The sequence below is a fragment of the Podarcis pityusensis genome (genome assembly GCF_964106645.2).
Source record: "Podarcis pityusensis genome assembly, chromosome: 1".
NCBI lineage: Eukaryota > Metazoa > Chordata > Lepidosauria > Squamata > Lacertidae > Podarcis > Podarcis pityusensis.
Window position 1 is genome coordinate 95,465,332 of NC_138028.1, and position 10,599 is coordinate 95,475,930.

The 10,599-nt window shown below is 43.2% G+C and overlaps 1 long non-coding RNA gene across 1 annotated transcript; it reads left to right on the plus strand.

The window, feature by feature from the left end:
- The first annotated feature begins 1,296 nt into the window (after positions 1 to 1,296).
- LOC308479380 lies at positions 1,297 to 3,110 on the plus strand. The gene is made up of 2 exons (XR_013987653.1): positions 1,297 to 1,410; positions 1,445 to 3,110. It is a non-coding gene; the product is annotated as an uncharacterized lncRNA (long non-coding RNA).
- Positions 3,111 to 10,599: the final 7,489 nt, after the last annotated feature.

A 10,599-nucleotide genomic window follows, 5' to 3' on the forward strand; every position in this document is an offset into this window, starting at 1 on the left:
AGCAAGGCATTTGACAAGGTGCCCCATTATATTCTTGTAAAGAAGCTGGTAAAATGCGGTCTTGACTATGCTACCACTCAGTGGGACCACTTGGCTGACTGACCGAACCCAAAGGGTGCTCATCAATGGTTCCTCTTCATCCTGGAGAAGAGTGACTAGTGGGGTGCCACAGGGTTCTGTCTTGGGCCCGGTCTTATTCAACATCTTTATCAACGACTTGGATGATGGACTCAAGGGCATCCTGATCAAATTTGCAGATGACACCAAACTGGGAGGGGTGGCTAACACCCCAGAGGACAGGATCACACTTCAAAACGACCTTGACAGATTAGAGAACTGGGCCAAAACAAACAAAATGAATTTTAACAGGGAGAAATGTAAAGTATTGCACTTGGGCAAAAAAAAATGAGAGGCACAAATACAAGATGGGTGACACCTGGCTTGAGAGCAGTACGTGTGAAAAGGATCTAGGAGTCTTGGTTGACCACAAACTTGACATGAGCCAACAGTGTGACGCGGCAGCTAAAAAAGCCAATGCAATTCTGGGCCTCATCAATGGGATTATAGCATCTAGATCAAGGGAAGTAATAGTGCCACTGTATTCTGCTCTGGTCAGACCTCACCTGGAGTACTGTGTCCAGTTCTGGGCACCACAGTTCAAGAAGGACACTGACAAACTGGAACGTGTCCAGAGGAGGGCAACCAAAATGGTCAAAGGCCTGGAAACGATGCCTTATGAGGAACGGCTAAGGGAGCTGGGCATGTTTAGCCTGGAGAAGAGGAGGTTAAGGGGTGATATGATAGCCATGTTCAAATATATAAAAGGATGTCACATAGAGGAGGGAGAAAGGTTGTTTTCTGCTGCTCCAGAGAAGCGGACACGGAGCAATGGATCCAAACTACAAGGAAGAAGATTCCACCTAAACATTAGGAAGAACTTCCTGACAGTAAGAGCTGTTCGACAGTGGAATTTGCTGCCAAGGAGTGTGGTGGAGTCTCCTTCTTTGGAGGTCTTTAAGCAGAGGCTTGACAACCATATGTCAGGAGTGCTCTGATGGTGTTTCCTGCTTGGCAGGGGGTTGGATTTGATGGCCCTTGTGGTCTCTTCCAACTCTATGATTCTATGATTCTATGATTCTACATCATAGGAGCCTGCACAACACAAAACACTGTTGCTGTATGTAGGTTTTATTTTATTAGTTTTTTATCTCATATTTTCGAAATGTACATCAAGGTTTTTTTCCCTTTAAATTGTTTTGGGGCCCCACTCGGGGCCCTAAGCTATAGCTTGTTTAAGGTAAAGGGACCCCTGACCAGCGGGTCCATAGCCGGGGGTGGGGGGAGGCAGGGGACAAAATTTCCTTGATTATAAATCAAGGAAATCCATAAAAAAATACTAAACTAACTGAGGTTCTAAACTAACTGAGGTACTAAACTAACTGAGGTTCTGCCTCCAACATAAAGCCTGTCCCGCCCCCTACATAAATCCTGGCTATACCTATGCTTCCTTCCTTCCTAGGGAGATTTGCAGTGCAATCCCATGCTGATCTACAAAAACTGGATGCCTTAATCTGCCCCAGCTGCAACAAAACATGTCTCTCCCATATTAGTCTCTACAGCCGCAGCAGGTTCTGCAACCTTCTAACAGCCTGACTTCACCCCCCCCCCCAAGGCACACTCCTCCATTGTCTCCTGAGATGGACAGATGCCAACAACATTAGAAGTAATTTCACCTGTTACGGTGGGAACTCCATGGAGTGTCTATAATCCAGGAATTGGGAACCTGTGAGCTTTTAAATGTCATTGGAAAATAAATAAATAAATAAATAAATTTATAATTTTATTTATACCCTGCCCACCTGGCTGGGTTGCCCCAGCCATTCTGGGTGGCTTCCAACACATATAAAAATAATAATAAAACATCAAGCATTAATAGTAACAATCTGACCCAATATAAAAAGTTACAATAACTTTAAAATAAACAACTTATATAAAATAAAGCAATATTCAATAACCCATTAGAAGCCAACTACAATTCCCACCTACCCTGGCCATTACCCATCCTAATGACTACTAATGGAGGGCTAATGGCAACTGGAGGCCAACAACATTGGCAGGACCATAGGTGAAAGCAGGGCTAGGTTAAGTCACTTCCACAAATATAGCCGATTTTTAGTAATTCATAATAATCCAAACAATCCACTTTTGAACTGCCAGAGCCACTCTGCTATCACCACTTTTCACATTTAAATATTTATGCTGCTTTTCGAAAAAGTCCCATTACAAAAGAAATAATTCTCAAAACTAGCACCATAATGTTAATGCAAGACCCCAAAGACATATGAAGCAGTCTTTTTCTCAACCCAATGCCTGCTAGACAATGCACCTTCACACACACACACACACACACACACACACACACAAAATGAAGAGAGATTATTTTCCTTTTATTTCTTCTTCTTCTTGCGGGACGAGGTTCCACCATGGTGATGCAAAACTTGTAAAACCCATTGCCATCAAAAGCTGTGAAGACAGCAAGGCAATAGGACTTATATGGGGAAAGAGTTTCCTGCTTCTGGTGGTGGTGTGTGGTGTTTTTTTTTTTTTAAAAGCTGTCCTGTACTTCTGCATACCTCATGTTCACAAGATGCTGATTCCTCCATCTTGTTTTTCAGTAGCCCCGTTTTGACTCCAATTTGGTTGGCATTCAACCACCGGAGTTGGTTATTAGAGGGACAGATAGCAACAACAAAGGCAAGAACAGTTTTAATAGGGCTGACTTTTGAGACAGGAGCAACAGCACTAGCTGTAGTGAGTGGGATGAAGTAATTGCATCTGTGGAAGAGTCACCTCTCCCTCAGTCTCCCAATTGGTTTTCTACGCGAGAGGCCATCTCACAGGACACTGTTGTTATTTTCTTCTCGATAAGAACTGTTTAATGTCCTTTGAGAAAGTTGCGTTTATCGTCATAGATAATCATGCTGCAGTTGCTATGGCAACTGGCTTCAGCATCTCAAGAGCAAGGCTGTAATTTAGAGAGAAGACAGATCTAGATGAGGTCCAGATTTTCATAAATTATAAGTAATGGAAAAGCAAATTGGCCCACTTAATGGAAATGGAAGGAGGGGGAAATACAGAGAGGTGGGTCCTACTTCTTCCACAAAGCAATTAAGAAAAAGAAGGGAGGAAATAAGTTGTTCGCATTGCATATGCAATTACTATTATGCAAAATGTTGCCTCTTATTAGGCACAGGAGAATTACAGTTTGAATTCGCTTTTTCTCTGCAGCGGCTGAAGCAATAATCTATGGAACATCCTCACTTCAATTTCCGGTCTGTCCAAAGGAGCTTGGTGCCTTGGCAGCTGATACAATCGACTTTTTCATTACTGTTTATCATTTCTTTTGTTGAAAGGTGGGAAGTGTTAAGAATGAACAGTGAAGGCAAAAGAGCAGGAGCATGCCTTCTGCGGAACCCATGTTTCTCTAGATAATGGGGAGAGGCATGACAGAGATAGCATCAGTTCATGAGAAAAATATATATGAAAAATGGGTACCTTCATTAAAAAAAAAACTCCTTTTGTGAGTTGGTGCATGTGAAAATGTAGTGCTAGGGCAAAGAAGGTAACATAGATACAAAATGCATATAACATGTTGGGAAGGCTGAGAACCGACTTATGAGATGTTCCACCGTTTATTGAAATTCTGAGAAAGGTACTGAAGTAATATTAAAATAAGGAATCATTGGTTTGAGATATTATTTGCCACATAGTTCGAAAACTTATGGGATTGCTCTTCTTTTCTCACTTTCAGAACCCAACCTGCAAAGCTTTGTGGGGGAAATACTTCACATCATGATAAAATCATGCAGTTCATCAACCAAGTCAATATTTTTCACTGGGCTTTTATCTTTGCCTTCTTAATCTCCAATTTCTGCCCTCTGAAGATCATTACGGTGACCTTCATGCACTAGAAAAAGATCAGCAAATCTGCTGAAGATACCGCTTCACAGCACCCCATTTTAATATTGTTTTCTTTATTTCATTTTTGCTATATAGGTTTGTGGGTATTTTTCTAAATTAAAAAGTGACCATGCACCACTTTGGAAACATTTCTTGGGAAGCAGTTTATAAATTCTCTAACAAATAACAAATGGGGGGGGGGGGAGAGAGATAGAAGAGATGGTTACTTGTTTGTGGGTCTCATTTGTTCTTTTTTATTATGCATTTCATTTTCTTTCTTTTTTATTTATTATTTCTATGTTGTGAACTGCCTCAAGATCTACAGATGAAGGGTGACACATAAAATAAACAAACCAATGAACATTTCCTCCTTGTCACTTGTTTATTTTCCAGTTCAGCTATGGAAGAATGGGAAATGAATTAAATCTGTGATGGGGAACCTGTGGCCCTTCAGGTGCCTTTGGATTACAACTCCCATCATGCATCAGCATTGGCCAGCAGAGTGACCCATGAAGCTCACTGGGTGACCTTGGACCAGTCATGACCTCACAGTGTAGCCTACCTCATGGAATTTTTGTGAGGATTAAATGAAGAGGGGTCGAACCATGTACACCAGGCTTCCTCAACCTCAGCCCTCGAGATGTTTTTGGCCTACAACTCCCATGATCCCTAGCTAGCAGGACCAGTGGTCAGGGATTGTAGTCTCAAAGCATCTGGAGGGGTGAGGTTGAGGAAGCCTGGTGTACACCATCCTGAGCTCCTTGGTGGGAAATGTTTATAAATGTAATAAATATATTTTGTTTTTATTCATGTCCTGCCTTTCTTCCCCCATGGCGCCCAAAATGGCACACATGCGGTTCCTTGTAGTGACAAGCTCAGCTTCCGCAAGGTGGTAGCTTCAGGGGCCTGCACACTATGCCTTTAAAATACGTTTGAAACACCACCACCCCACTCAAAAAAGTTCTGGGTACTTCAGTTCGTTAAAGGTTGCTGGACACTCTTAACTCTGAGGGGTAAACTACAGTGCCCAGAATTCTGTGGGGGTGGAATGTGCTTTAAAGGTATAGTGCATATACAACCAGAAAACTAGAATCATAGAGTTGGAAGAGACCACAAGGGCCATCGAGTCCAACCCCCTGCCAAGCAGGAAACACCATCAGAGCACTCCTGACATATGGTTGTCAAGCCTCTGCTTAAAGACCTCCAAAGAAGGAGACTCCACCACACTCCTTGGCAGCAAATTCCACGGTCGAACAGCTCTTACTGTCAGGAAGTTCTTCCTAATGTTTAGGTGGAATCTTCTTCCTTGTAGTTTGGATCCATTGCTCCGTGTCCGCTTCTCTGGAGCAGCAGAAAACAACCTTTCTCCCTCCTCTATGTGACATCCTTTTATATATTTGAACATGGCTATCATATCACCCCTTAACCTCCTCTTCTCCAGGCTAAACATGCCCAGCTCCCTTAGCCGTTCCTCATAAGGCATCGTTTCCAGGCCTTTGACTACCCTTCAAGGCTTTTATAGATAGTGTAAAACTTTCCAGCATGTTGAGACAATGAGAATATAAGTTTGGGGGAGGGCGGAATAGCTTTCTTCGTGAGCTAAGGCTTTCTCTTGGTGCCCATTCACTTAAGTGGAAATCGGCATAGTTTAAGGATACGGTTAAGCAGCCCATTTACTGCTGTTGAGGCCAGATACAAGGGTGTGTTAAAAAATCCCCCCTGGGAATTTTCTGTAAAAAGCCATCAGTGCACAACAGGCTATTCTCATCAAACTGATGACTCTGCAGAGCTCTGTTTGCTTCTAATCAGAGAAAGTTTTGCTAACGCTATTGTTCTGGAGAGAAAGCACATTCAAGCTTATCAACCGTGTAACAAATATCTCAGGAGTGTACGTACCCAACTCCTCAGCATTATAGATGGGTTCTGGGGGATGCAAGATGAGACTAATGTGACAAGCACTGTTTAAATGTTGTTAGCATCATAATAGATCCCTTTGCCAATTGCAACCTCAGGCTTTGGGGGCCAAATGTATCTCTTGGAATTGTCCCCAGGCCACAGGCTCCTGCAGGCCATGAACCCTCACCAGCCTAACTTCATGACCTCAGGCACTTTTGCCTGCTTGAAAGGTGTCCTAGAACTGTGATACTGACTCCTGCTTCCCTGGATGGAGGATAGAGAGAAGTATGTGACTGTGTAGAAACTAGCCTACCATAGGTAAAGGTAAAGGGACCCCTGACTGTTAGGTCCAGTCGTGACCGACTCTAGGGTTGTGGCGCTCATCTCGCTTTATTGGCCGAGGGAACCGGCGTACAGCTTCTGGGTCATATGGCCAGCATGACTAAGCCGCTTCTGGTGAACCAGAGCAGTGCACGGAAATGCTGTTTACCTTCCCGCCGGAGCGGTACCTATTTATCTATTTGCACTTGACGTGCTTTCAAACTGCTAGGTTGGCAGGAGCAGGGACCAAGCAACAGGAGCTCACCCCGTCACAGGGATTCAAACCGCCGACCTTCTGATCAGCAAGTCCTAGGCTCTGTGGTTTAACCCACGGCACCACCCATGTCCCTAGCCTACCATACATAGGTAGAAATTACATTAATTGTCCCACCCACTTTTGTTTCCAGCCCTGCTCGCTACTGGCATGTGCACTCTCCCACCAATGGATCTTTGGCTGAAAAAAAAAATTCCCCAACTGTTTTATGGTTACAAATCACAGAGTAACCTGAGGCCAAACAGCAACAACCTACACCACTGAAGACAGGTTGTGCAAAAGAGCTGTAGAGGTAAATAGGAGGAAAGGCAGGTGCAAGAGGAGCAAAGTGTGTTTCAGACTTGGTTATATCAGGGGAGAGCTGGCTTGGCAGCCCTGTCATCTAGAGAGGCGGCATTACAAGGTGTGGCTGAAGAGGATTCAGCAGATGAAGACAAGTTGGGGGCAAAAAAAATTAGGACATGACTGGATCTTCTTCGGAAACGTCATGTGCCAAAGGATTAATCTCTCTCAGCCGATATTGCTCCCAGGGGTGCAAGGCTTGGGTTTACTGCCCCCAGCTATTCACGTCTCACAGAAACACCAGAATGGAATGGAAATCTACACCAGAGATACAAACCTCCAGTATTAGAAAGCAAGCCTCAAAGTAGACCAGGCCATGGAAATATGTGGACAGGATAGTGCCCATCTTAGGCTTCAAATCAGTGATATTAATTAAAGATTGGTATAAGGAAATTCCAACTGCTGCTATTATTCTTATTCTTAGACTGGATGAGACACTGCAACATTAGAGAGACACAGTACTTAAGAGTAACAGCCAAATATTCCTGCCCAAAGAAGATTGCGATCTAATTTTCAATCTAACGTGGCTCCTATTTGGTACTTTTCACAGTATCAATTGAGGAATGGGGACTTTGAAGGGGCAAAGAGGTCTGTAACATATTAGCCCAGGGGTTGTCAACCTGGTCCCTACCGCCCACTAGTGGACGTTTCAGGATTCTAGGTGGGCGGTAGGGGGTTCTATGGCACAAGCTGAATCCTCCTTCCATCGAGTACTGGTGGGAGGTAAGGAAATTTTACCATCAAGAAAGATGCATTATTGGGTGGTAGGTATAAAAAGGTTGACCACCCCTGTATTAGCCAATAGGAAGTATCCTACTTGTACAACAGGCAAAGAGTTTCCTTGTGTTCCAGCCTTGAAACAGTGTTCCAAGCACTTTCTGCTAAGCAGAGTTCTTAGCCAAAATTGCCTTTGAAGGTTGTGCTGATTCTCAAAGCATAGCCTTCCAGAGCATCTCAACATGTCGTCAGCTCCTCAGCCTCATGTCAGGATCTCTTGCCCACTGTCAGAATCTGTGTATGTGCTGCATATTCCTCAAGACTGTTTGAGGTAGTAGCCACATACCGTAATTCTGCTTCATGAGAACCTCAGATTTCTTTTAAGGCAAAAAGCAACAGAAAGCCACCAGCTCTTATGGCTAAAAAAAAAATCTACTTAGGCAACAGCTGCTGAAATCCCAGAAAGGTGGTTCAATAAAGCTTTAGGTGGGTTTCTGAGTTTTTGCCTCTCTAAATATTAACAAGCCTGTAATGCATTTATGCCAATTTGCACACTGTATACGTCACAGAATTCAGCTTAATGAAGAACTACAACCGGCACAGAGTGCATATGTGTATTAGAGGTGTGTAACTGACCAGCACATGCAGCAGTATATGGTTATAGAAACTATTGCAACACATTTCATTCAAAATGACAGAAATGTAATCAAATCAGTTGGAAGAATAATGCTGACTCCTGCCGTTTTGCCACTATGGTTAGGAGTCGTCCAGTGACTGAAGCATGAGGAGGCAATAGAGGGAAACACTGGGAGAAACCCCAGCACAATGGGTGGAGGACGGAGGGGGGAGACCTTTCTGTTGGACGAGCAGAAATGCTTCTGCTGACCAAACCATCTCCTTAGCCCATTGAATATGACCAGAAATCTCTCCTGTTGGTAGTGCCTCTGCAAAATACAATCAGATAAGCTAGACAGCATGATAAAGGGCCTGTTGAACTTGGCCGCTTCCACCAAGTTATTGTGATATCTTGTATTCCACTGTGAAAACAGAGCCAGTTCTTACACTCTTTGAGTCAGCTCCAGTTCACGTCACAACTAACTACTCAAGTGAATGGCTCACTCTCACATGTGACATGAGAGGGAAGTATTTCTTTGTGAGTCGTTGCTAACAGAAATTTCAAGATGTAACTTTTCTAACTGGAGGGATGAGGGAACCCCAAGAATTCTTCATAGGATAACTAACTTCTGGGATGAAGTTTAGCTTCCCCTGAAAGTCATTAAAAATAGACCTGTGCTTAATAAGTGGATGTGCAGCTACAAAAATAGCAGTGAAGAGAATAGGGAACAGGCTCCAATAATCAAGTGGAACAACCAAGTAGAACAGGAGGAAAAGGGATGAGCCTGACATTTCAAACCAAATTACGTCACAAACATTCGTATTCCTTTAGTGGCGCAGCAATAAAAACTGCTAGCACATTTGAAAAGCTAAGCAGGGTCTGATATGGTTTCAAATTGGATGGGGGCCCAAATATTGATATTTTTGCATTGCAAAGGATTGGGTTAGATGACCCTCAGGGTCCCTTCCAACTTCACAATTCTATGGTTCAATAGAATTTCCCAACTCTACAATTCTAATAACATGCCCTTTTTTTCACATGAAAGCGTGCAAGTAGAATTTAAGAACGAATTTCACATTACAGAATATGCTGAAAACTGCACTAACCCAACAAGTGAGTGGTAGATCTTTTCAAATTCTTGTTTGTTTGGATGCACCCATAAGAAGTACATTTCAATAGGGTTTTTTGGTGGGGAGCGGTTAAAGAAATGTTTCAGATGGTGCAAGCCATCGACATAATCAGACCTCCCAATATGGTAACTTAGCTCATCTGGAAAAGTGAACTATCAATCTGTGTGTCATGGTAATCTGCAATGGCCTTAAAGCCCCCCCCCCCCCCAGTTACTATTGTGAAACCATAGAGAGGCATAGAGTATCCAACTTGATAAACTCTGGCTGCATGGTCAATAAATCTCCCATCTGTATCACTTCATCTTGAATGATTTTGAAAGTAATTGCTATTCTATATCTGCACAAAGCAGCACAGGACTGTAGCATTCTATAAGATGTGCCTGCATCATGCCTGGCTTATTCAATTCCTATTATGGGAAGCTTCAGCAAAGCAACTGTGTTTTCTTTTATGGGTCTATAGTGGGGTTGTTTTTAAAATCTCCCCACAGCCATTTTGATAACCTCCCTTTAACCGGCTTACAAAGTCCAATTTCCTCGTCAAGGTTTTCTGAGTGGGAGGCAATTCCTCAAGAAATACAGTATTAGTGTGCAAACCATCAGTCACCTTTATGAGACAAGCCTTGAGTGCGCGATGGCCGAGGTCTATTAAATACCCATAAGATTGATTATGGGAAAAGTGCACAGGAAACCTTACATTTCCAGTCCATTTTTATAGTATTTACAACTTCCTGTGATACTACTCATATGAGAGCCAGAGCTCAACAGACTAAGCTGTTATCCTATTTGCAAGCTACTGTATACATTAAGTGGGATTCAAAGAGCTGCTTAAGACTTACGATTGCCCAGTGGACCCTTTTCCTTTTCTTCTTCAAACAACTGAATCGCAGCTGAAACCCTCAATGTAAGAGTTTCCATTTCAAAAGCAGCTTGCCATGCAGCATGAGGAAAGATGCCGTTCAATAAAAGCCAAAAGTCCCCTGGGACTCATGAAACTATTTTCAGAGTTTTGTAAATCATCCCGTAAGTAAAAGCAGAGGTGAAGTCAAATGCATCTGCACAATCAAGCGAGAGGCATCTGTGAATCCTAGTGAATTTCTGGCATCAAGTCTTCCAAATAGGAGACTACAGGAAGACACTTTGACAGTAGCTCAGCCTTGCAAATTAAGCCCTTGAGTATTCCTAGCCCATTTGTTTTGAGGCAGGGAGAGGCGTTGAGAGGGGGAAACACCCTAACTCTGCAGAACTGCTCTGCCAGTTTGCCTGGAGATACTCTCCAAGTTTTCTTACCTGGAACAAGCTCTCTGAGCAGCCATACATCCTCTGTTGCTATTCCAGCCATCTCC